The sequence below is a fragment of the Capsicum annuum genome, chromosome 11, assembly GCF_002878395.1.
Source record: "Capsicum annuum cultivar UCD-10X-F1 chromosome 11, UCD10Xv1.1, whole genome shotgun sequence".
Classification (NCBI taxonomy): domain Eukaryota; kingdom Viridiplantae; phylum Streptophyta; class Magnoliopsida; order Solanales; family Solanaceae; genus Capsicum; species Capsicum annuum.
The window spans coordinates 198,539,546-198,549,787 of NC_061121.1; the positions used below are offsets into that span (position 1 = coordinate 198,539,546).

Sequence of the window (10,242 nt, forward strand, 5' to 3'; positions counted from 1 at the left end):
CTGAAGAGGAAGATTTGGAAGAAGACACAGATAGCGATTAGTGCTTGACAAAAAATATTCTATTGTATTTTATTTTTATTTTGTGAGTAGCCATTTTGTCGAACTAGTATCATTTTATTTGTCTCGTTGTTTACACAAAACTTGTTGCTTCAACTGGTTTTATGCTCTACTTCTCAATTTTTGACTCTTTCATTTCTCATTCATTTTTTTAGGCTACAACTGTGCTTTTACATTTTCTAATACCTTATCTATATATTGTTGTTTGCTTCTCTTGATATTATTATGTTTTCATATTATTTACACTTTAACTAATACAGTTTTTTATAGATATGGCTAAAGGTCGAGGTCGCGAAAGCACAAGGTGTGGAGGCAAGTCTGTAGTTAGGAGTAATAATGATGTTACTGCAAACGTACCTACTGTTCCTACTCCTACTATTGTTACTTCTCAAGCTGATGTCATAGGTAGTCAAAATAATACAAATCAAGTTCAACCATTGATTTCTCAAATTAGATCAACGGTTTAAACTTTTGGTGATGGTAGCAACCATACAACTCCTGAATTATCTCCGACTGCTCTAAATCAGATCAACAGAACAAGAGAAGGTGCATCTACTCTAAGAAACCAAATAGGTGAGCGTCTTAACCAATCGACTTCATCCTTGAAAATGGTTGAACATAATCAACTTCTGATCTGCTTTCTGTCTACACATATATATATATGTATATGTTTTATTTTTTTCTGGTTGATGATTTGTTGTTGGTTCTTTATTTGAGAGTTCTTGTGGACAAAATTACAATGGGAGTATTCTGTAGCATTTTGGTGGTTCTGTTGGTAGTTCATGATCTGTTGGTGGTTCTTGTTGTGAGTATTTTGGTGATTCTGTTGGTGTTTTTTGTTCTGTTGTTGGTTCTTCATTTGGGAAGAGTTCTTATGGAAAGAATTACAATGGGAGTATTTGGTTGTATTTTGGTAGTTCTATTGGTGATTCTTGATCTGTTGGTGGTTCTTGTTGTGAGTATTTTGGTGGTTCTTATTATGTTGGTGGTTCTTGATCTGTTCTTGGTTCTTATTGTGAGTATTCCAATGTTACATGGGATTCCAGAATGATAGTGAGGTATGTTGTTGTGAGCTATTTTGTTGGATAGGATTTCAAAATTAGAATATTATATGATGTTGTGACTTTTTGTGCAAAATTTGCATCTTCTTTCCACTTTAACAAGTATAATTTTTTTAATAGCTATGACTCGAGGAAGAGGTACAGGTCGAGGAAGCATAGGGCATGCGGGCAAGTCAGCATCTAGGATTAATATGCCTATTCGTACTGCAAACATGCCTACTATTCCCACTCCTACAGTTACGCCACAAACAGCTGGTGGCGTAGGTGCTCCAACTTCTAATCATGGTAGTACATCTCTTACTACTCCAAATCAGACCAACCCAATAACTGTAGGTATGTTTTCACAAACCAACCAAGTAGGTGAGGACATATCTCGTAGCAACACAAATGGAGAAAGTAATTCTAGTCAGAGCCATGTGCGGATCCTTGTTACTATAACTTCTGCAGGGTTAGTCCATTTCTTGTCTATTATTATTATATATTATTTTTTATTTATAGTAACCTCTAAATAATGTCTTCACATTGATACAGATTGCAACCTTCTAAATCATGATCCAATAAGATACACGAGTCTTTCAAAAGTAAACTTGATCACAATGGAGTCAATTGGAAGGGTGTCTCATGTGACATAAAAGATGGCTATTTTGGGGAATTCAAGGTATACATCTTCATCATAATTGTTTTTGTAAATTGTACTCATTTTTATAAATACGATATTAATGTATTATCTTAGAAATTTATTTCAGAAACACTTCTATTGGGATTCTTTCATTACTGATGCTGCAGTATAGAAACACTGGCAGAGTAAGGCAGCAACTGTGTATAAAAATTTCATTTCTAAAATCAAAGAGAAAGGGATTAGGCAAGATTTTATACATGAAGATGTCTGGGAAAGCTAGCAGCGACTTTGGGCAGATCCAAAGTGTGTTGAAAAGTCCAAAATAAATGCACAGAATCATCATGGAGGCAAAGAAGTCATTGTTGGAACTCACACGGGAGGATCTATCTCAATTGAAGAGTACCGAAAAAGACTTGTAATTATATATTTCAAGTATTAAACTGTAATTTGTTGTGAGATAGTCTAAACTTAGTTCAACGTTATGCTATTGTTGCGTTTCTGTTTACTGTTTATCTCAAATGTTGATCACTTCTCACTGTTTCTGTCTCCTGTGTTGTATTTGGTATGTTGTGTTCTGTTGTTGTCTTGTAACCTGAAAAATTGTAATGTAAACTGTGCTTATATGTCGTAAAGTGGTATATTACTGAGGATTCGTATATTTACATGTTCTTCGAGATGTATTGGGTAGAATCAAGACCTTATGATTCTGGAAATTACTTGTCTATTTTATGTGATTGGTTTTCATCTTATATAACCTTCACACTGGAATTTGACTGGAAATTTCCAAATGTTCATTATTAGCATATGTTCTCAGTAATTTTGATGCAATGAAATTCAACAATCTCTTTCCAGTCATTGCTTAGTAAGAGCAATGTAAATTGGATAACATAGTTCTAACCACGATACTAATAATATTTACCTGATGACCAACTATGTTCCACTTGAATTATGGCTTTACAAATATTTTTGGCTTACATGAAATGTTCCAGCAGTTTTGTTCTAGTACAATGCTAAACCCTTCTTTTTTATAGGCTGCTGAAATGGGTCGAGATCCAACACCAAGTGAGTTACATTTGCATGTTCACACATATGTTCATGATGGAAAATCTTTCATTGATGAAAGTTCCCGAATCATCCATGTAAGATTAAATTTTAATGTAGTAGTTTACTTAATTCTCATTTTTTAGTTTAAAGTACTTTTTGGTATCTAATCATTTGTAAGTACAATCCGTTATAATTTGACTTCCACTATTACAGGAAAGATTTGAAGAAATATTACAAGAAAAAACATTATCAGAATTTATTATTGATCAAATTGAAGCATATTACCAAGTTGCCGGAGGAGAAAAGAAGCGAAGAGTATTTGGTCTTGGATCTGAAGCCAAAGGCTACTACAGCCAAACTCTATGTATTTCTTATGGAAAGACTTTATCTTCAGCTTCACATGAATTGGTACCAGCTGCAGATTCGGATTTGGAGGAGTTTGTGAAGCGATTGATTCCCGCACTTAAAAATCAATTTTTTCCTATTGTCATTGAAGAGGTACATAAGTTGGTTTCTTCACGATTAGTTGTCACACCTCCGTCTACTCCTTTGGACGATTTTGATTCCTTAAATGATGATTGCAATGATCTTGATCAGTTGTGATACTTTTGATGATCAGTGCATTGATTTTTGATGGTCTATTTTGTTGGTTTTTGATGGTCTATTTTGTTGAAACGTTTAAAATTGTGCAACAAAAAATTACACTTGATGGATGTAGGTATTGAGGATGTTTTGGACATACTTATGTATTTAGATGTTGCTATGTTTGGTATTGAGGATGTTTAGACTTTTTCTATCTATATATATGGATTCTTTTATATGCATGTTGGATATTATAAGAAGATTTTGCTATCTATATATATGTGGCTTTTTTTATATGAATATTGGGTATTATAAGAATTTTATAATATTCTATTAATATTCAAAATACAAATAAAAGGATATTGAAAGAAAAGTAATGACGACAGATTTAGCGACAAAATTACTTATTGCCAAACTAAAACATTTGCAACGGATTGAGGAAAATATTTTTTGTCACAAAAATTGAGAATTTTTAGCGACGGACTAGCAATGAAATATTTGGTCAGGAAATAATCAAAATGATGAAATACAACATGAAATTAGTAACGACACTTACAAATATAACAACGAATATATTCGTTGCTAAAATATAGCAACGGATATAGGACGTCTCTATTCCGTTGCAAATCTAGCAACAGATTTTATTTTTCTGTTGCTAAATGGTTAGCAACGCGCAATATAGCAACGAATAATATTTTGTCGCTGATTCGTCTCTAAATGAATTTAGCAACGGATTTCTGTTGATTAGCAACGTTATCGGTCTCTTGCTAAACGCGATTTTTTTTGTAGTGTATATTAATAGGGAGAGATATTAAAGTAATTAAAAAAATAGGAGAGAGTGTAATTACTTCCAAAATGGTTGGTATTTATGTTATGTGTAACCAAGATAAATTTCTTCCTTAATGAAATTAATTACATAATATTCTTTGTACTATTTCTCTCTCCCGCTTTTGAAAAAATACATATACATTTCATTGATCCTCATACGTTGCTCCAATGTATGATGAAACCGTTTGACCTATATTTATGGAAACAAAATATCAACTATCCTTATTCAATTGCTTGATTTAAGGCATTAGTAGATATTGTGATTTATTGGATGCTTAAAAGTAGTAACTGATATTCAAATTAAAAAATATCACCATAATATATTTATTTTTTTTGAAATTTCTATTTGGAATACAAACTGAAAAACCCCCTAGTTGACATTTTTTTTCGTCTTTTTTCAAAATCAATATGAACATCGCTATATTATTGCGGCATTTCGATTCTTGATAGTCGGAAATTATTTATGAACAATACAAAAGTGATGGAATTGTTGTTTCAGAAAGTAGCACATTCTTGAAATTGATATGACGATTGGTACGGAATTGAATATTGATGAATGTCGAAAAAAATTGAAGTAAAGTACATTGTTGAAGATAATTCCTCTCCAATTATTATAAGGAATGATAATGAAGTGAGAGTATACATTGAGTTGAAGAAAATTTTTTCAGGTTTTGTTAATTATCCGTTGTGGATTACAACGTTTGACAAGTCCAATAAAGAGATTGATTTTGATCGTGAAATCGGTGCTATTCTTTGTGTTGAAGGAACTGAATCTGATACTTTTGTTAAATGTGCATTATTTCTTTATAAATTTACAAATCATTAATAGAAATTACAGTTGTCGTATAGAGTTATTAAGTTTTGTTAATTTTTTTTTCTTGTATGTATTGTATTATATTATACGTTGAATAAAATGAATCTATATACTTAAAATTTCGACTAGCTTTTTCTCTCTTGATTTTGGGTAAAATACTTATACATGTCGTGGACCCTCATACATTGCTGTAATGTATGAGAAAACTGATTAGCCTATATTTATGGAAAAATAAATTAGATACTATCTTTGTGTTCCTTAATTAATACCATTAATTACCTATCTTAAACATCAACATTATTTTTTTTTGTTCGATTACGACCTAAAATAAAAAAAAGTTACATATACATGTCGGCCATATCTTATACATTAATGGAATGTATAAGGTAAATCGTTTTTTCTATATTTGGGGAAATTAAATCAGCCACCTTAGTTATCTAATTTATTGATTAAATCAGACACCTATATTTAAGTAAAGTAAATCAGAAACCTTAAATCAAACACCTTAATTAATGAAAATTACTAATTTATTGATTAGTAATATCTTAAAATTAGTTACAGTAATTCTAATTGAAAATAATTTAATACATTCAAAAATAAAAAAAAAATCACGAATATCTATGTATAATACATAATACGACCTCTTATATGCAATTGTTTTTAAAAAGGTTCATAAAAATATTATTTATTATAAATTATTATTTTTATGCATATAAGGTCTAAAAATCAAATTGCATGAGGTGATATGTATGTATGTAAAAAGCATTATAGGTTACATTGACCTTATACATAACAATCTTATGTATACTGTAATTAATTAAATGTATAATATGGACATTAGTGGAGCTTCAAAATGCATTATGTTGAAGAATATATATAACTTGATATGTATAATGTCAAAAATCAAATTGTATCAGGTGACTTTTATTTTTTTTAAAATAATATTAGTTCTTAAATATTTTAATCTATACATTAATATGGTAACCTTATACGTATTTATTTTATGTATTGTATTATAGTTATGTGAATTATTGATTGAACAACTCATGTTAACTTAAGAATAATGCTTTCTTATACACAATTTGATATGTATAAAAATGAAGAAACAACATATATCAACCACATACTCGTGCACTACGTAATAATGTATGAGAATTGAATTGAACAAATAACAAAATTTAATCACATCCTCATACATTGCTTAGTAATGTATGAGGACTGAAGTAACAATATTTGTATGACCTTAAATACTATTGTATGAGATGGTATAATACACTATCATTTTGTATAATAGTTAGACGTAGTTATAAAATACAAACAACAAATATGGAATTTATACTCCAACAACAAATATACATCGATTTTAGTCACGGAAGGAAAAAGCATATCCTTATAAATCAATTTGGAGTATAGGGGCGTCGACTTCAACTGCGAATGAACGGCCGTTTTCGACTTCTACCACAACTCTGCCGCTGTATTTGGTGATGCAGTGGCGAAGCTGTTGCCGGAAGGTTAGCCGAAGAGGGTGGCAGGGATGCCAAATTTCAAATTTGAATCATCACCAACACCAAAGAAAAATTCGAATCTAAATTTAATTTGGCAAAAATGAAAAAAAAAAATTAAAATTTAATGAAGAAAGTAAACTTTGTTTAGTTAATGGTTGATAACTGAAAAATTTGAAATTCCTCACATCATGTTAGCTCGATTGTAGGCGTAAATAAAGGAGTAGAGATATGAAGCAAAAATTGATGCACAAAAAAAGGAGCAAATAATGGCATTTTGATATATATGAGGGGATGAGAGAGAAAGAGTAAATTTAAGGGATTTAAGTAATTACTTTGAGATTTTTGTAATTACTTTTCTAATATAAGATTTTATGTAATAAGATAAAGTTACCTTATGTATATATACAAATTTTAGTTATGTTATTTACCTTTTTCATCCATTTGGCCCAATTGGGCACATGCAGTCTCTATACTCAATTGATACACTTTTATATCAAATTGATACACTTTTATACTATATTGTATACACTTTTTAAAAAAGAGAAAGGAAATTTTATGCAAGCACATGCAGTCCCTATACCCAATTGATACTCTTTTATGCCACATTAATACACTTTTATACTACATTGATACACTTGCAGTGTCCATATACTTAATTGATACTCTCTTATACTAGATTGATACATTTTTAGAATGCATGTAGAAACTATATATAGTCATATAATATATGTATCTAAATAATAATTGTAGTTAAAAATTATATAGAATGTGTATAAAAATGTTATAATTATTTATAGAATATGTATATATATAGAAACTGTATCATTATTATAAATATATATCTTTAAAAATTGTATCATATTAAAAGTATATGGTGTTGTATTTTATTGTATAAATAAGTAAAACCAAACAAAACAAATAGTATGTTACTTTAATAATGTTGGTGAATGCAAAATAATCTGGAAAAAAAAGAAGAAGCAATTACTCAATTATTTAAAAAGAATAAAAATGACTAGAATCTTTAAAAAAAAAAAAAAAAAAAAAAGAGACAAAAAAGAAAACATTAATACAAGTGCTCACATAAAAACAAAAGAAAAGTGAAATTCTCCCTGAATAAAAAAATAAAAGAAAACAAAATTCAACATGGAATCCTTTAGAAAATAAATACACATCATATATTGTGAAGTATCAAAATAATGGTCATTCGGTTGGAATTAGTTTTCTGAGTGGTTGTTTATGGAGGTTTGGAATTTAGATGCTAATTTTATAAAATTATTTTAGTTTTAGGTGTTATTTTTATCCTTTCCCCGATGTTATATCTATGAGGCACATGCTTTAAAGTTTCAAGATTCTAATTCTGATGTCTATGGTCTATGGACGAATGGCCCTAGAATAAAAAATTACTATTATAAGTTGTTACATAACCCTTTTCTGATTTCTATATTATCATCACGATTAAAAGATTCACAATTTTTATTAGTAGTTAAAAAGTAATAATCATAGGTTACAAAAAGCAGCTAAAAGGAAAAGCTAACTCGAACTAGCTGATCATTTATACCGTAGCAATAATATATGATATAGCAATAATATATGATATTCATCCTGCATATATTTTTTTATGAGTATTATTAAGTGATATGAATTTATTATATTATATTAAAGATTATATTGTTTGATTTAATTTAAGGATAAAGGGTCAAAAATATCACTCTATTTTTATTTTTTAGTTAAATTTGTTCCTCGTTACATTATGTGGTCAGATATGCCCTTGCCGTTATACTATAGGGCCAAGTACGCCCTTATCATTACCAAACTTCACATATTTACCCCTCAATTGGATGAAATCCCCAAATAAATTTTTTAAAAAATGGATTTCACTTAAGTTACCCAATTATCTCATTTAATCCGATTCGAGCCACAAAAAAGTATTAATTTTAACATATCAAGAACCAATAATTATTTATTTCGTGTTTTAATATTTACATTAATTACTTATTCCTTGAATCATTTTCAAGATTACTACTAAACATCAATTAATAAGGGAAATATGATGAAATGGTTATGTCAATCATTATTTCTTAGTGAATTAAACAAAAATTTATTTTTTAAACAGTAACAAATAAAAGTGAATGGAAGAAATATTTTTTCACCATTCATATCAATATGCGTCGTTCTTTCAGTTCATTGTGCTTTTTACAATGGCGTGAAGGAGTAACTTGATCATTAGTTTGGGTAAAACAATAGTGATTGAATTTCAGCACATACATGTTATAAAATTATGATTCATTCCAACTCATTTGATAAGAAGCCAATTTATTTTTACATGTTCAAATTTAGTCTATATATAAAATCTTGATTGATTATGGCTAAATATTTATTCAAATTGAATCATAAAAAATCTGTCAAAATAATTTTCAAAACTTTTATTAGTTGAAATGTTACACAAAACTATAAAAAATAAAAATATTTTTTATTGGTTTTGATTGAGCAACCATATGCATAAAGTTGTGAAGTATATAAAAGAAATGCAAGCAAATATCAAGAAGTTGGAGAAATGGAATTGGGTGTTATTTCGACGAATTAAAATTAGTGAAAAGGACAGAACAACACTTTTAATTAAACTATTTCCATAAAAATGGCCATGAAATTTAAATTCCACTTTCTAGCCTTTTCAATTTACTGGCTTGTTCTATACCGTTTCTACACACCTTCTATATAGTTTCTATACATATCTTATACATATAAATATTCTATACGAAAATTATACAGTTTTGATACATAATTTATACAATAATTGTACATTTTTTTTACACATTTTATACAACAATTATATAATATTCATACATTTTCTATATATTTTTTTAAATATATTTTATACATATACTTATTTGATAGAACTATATAATTTCTCTCTCTCTCTCTCTCTCTCTCTATATATATATATATATATATATAGAGAGAGAGAGAGAGAGAGAGAGATTCTATTTAACAATTATAACATTTTTATATAATTTAATTATTATTTTTAAATAATAAAAAAAATAGAATATTTGATCAGTTAAAAAATTTATAGAAAAAAAAAATTAAAATATTTTTAAAAAGGGCCGAAACGTCCAAGTTGATTACTGTATCAGTATTGTATATAGACTGTATCAGTATTGTATATGAACTGTATATGAACTGTATATGGACTACGTAGGTCAAAATGGCCCAAATTAGGAAAAGGCTATAAAGCGAAAATAGTATATCCGACTGACCACTTTTTAGAAAGTTTTTAAATTTGGACTATTTGTTTTAAAAAGTTCTACAAAGTGTCCTTTTCCCTTAAAATCATTAGGTGTCTCTGGTCAGGTTAATGAGATAATTAGATAATTTTAAGTGAAATATTTTTTTTTAATTTGGATGTGAAGTTTGATAATGGAAAGGGCATATTTGGCCCTATAGTACAACAACAAGCGCATATTTTGCCCCATAGTATAACGAGAAGCAAATTTAATCAATTAATAAAAATAGAGGGGCATTTTTGACCCTTTTCCCTTAATTTAAACATGTAGTAGTCATATGAATAAGTGTTTTCTGAGGTTAAAAATTTGAGATACGCATGAACTAGTAATGCAACAATTAATGTTATGTGGATATTAGTTATGTTTTTACATAAAATAATATCAAAATTCTCTCATTTCTTTTCTATTATATAGAAGAGGTGGTTTCGACCACCTCTTATGTAATTAT

The 10,242-nt window shown here is 28.7% G+C and overlaps 1 pseudogene; it reads left to right on the forward strand.

Annotated features, from left to right (window-relative positions):
* Nucleotides 1-329: 329 nt before the first annotated feature.
* LOC107846313 lies at nucleotides 330-3,384 on the forward strand (annotated as a pseudogene).
* Nucleotides 3,385-10,242: the final 6,858 nt, after the last annotated feature.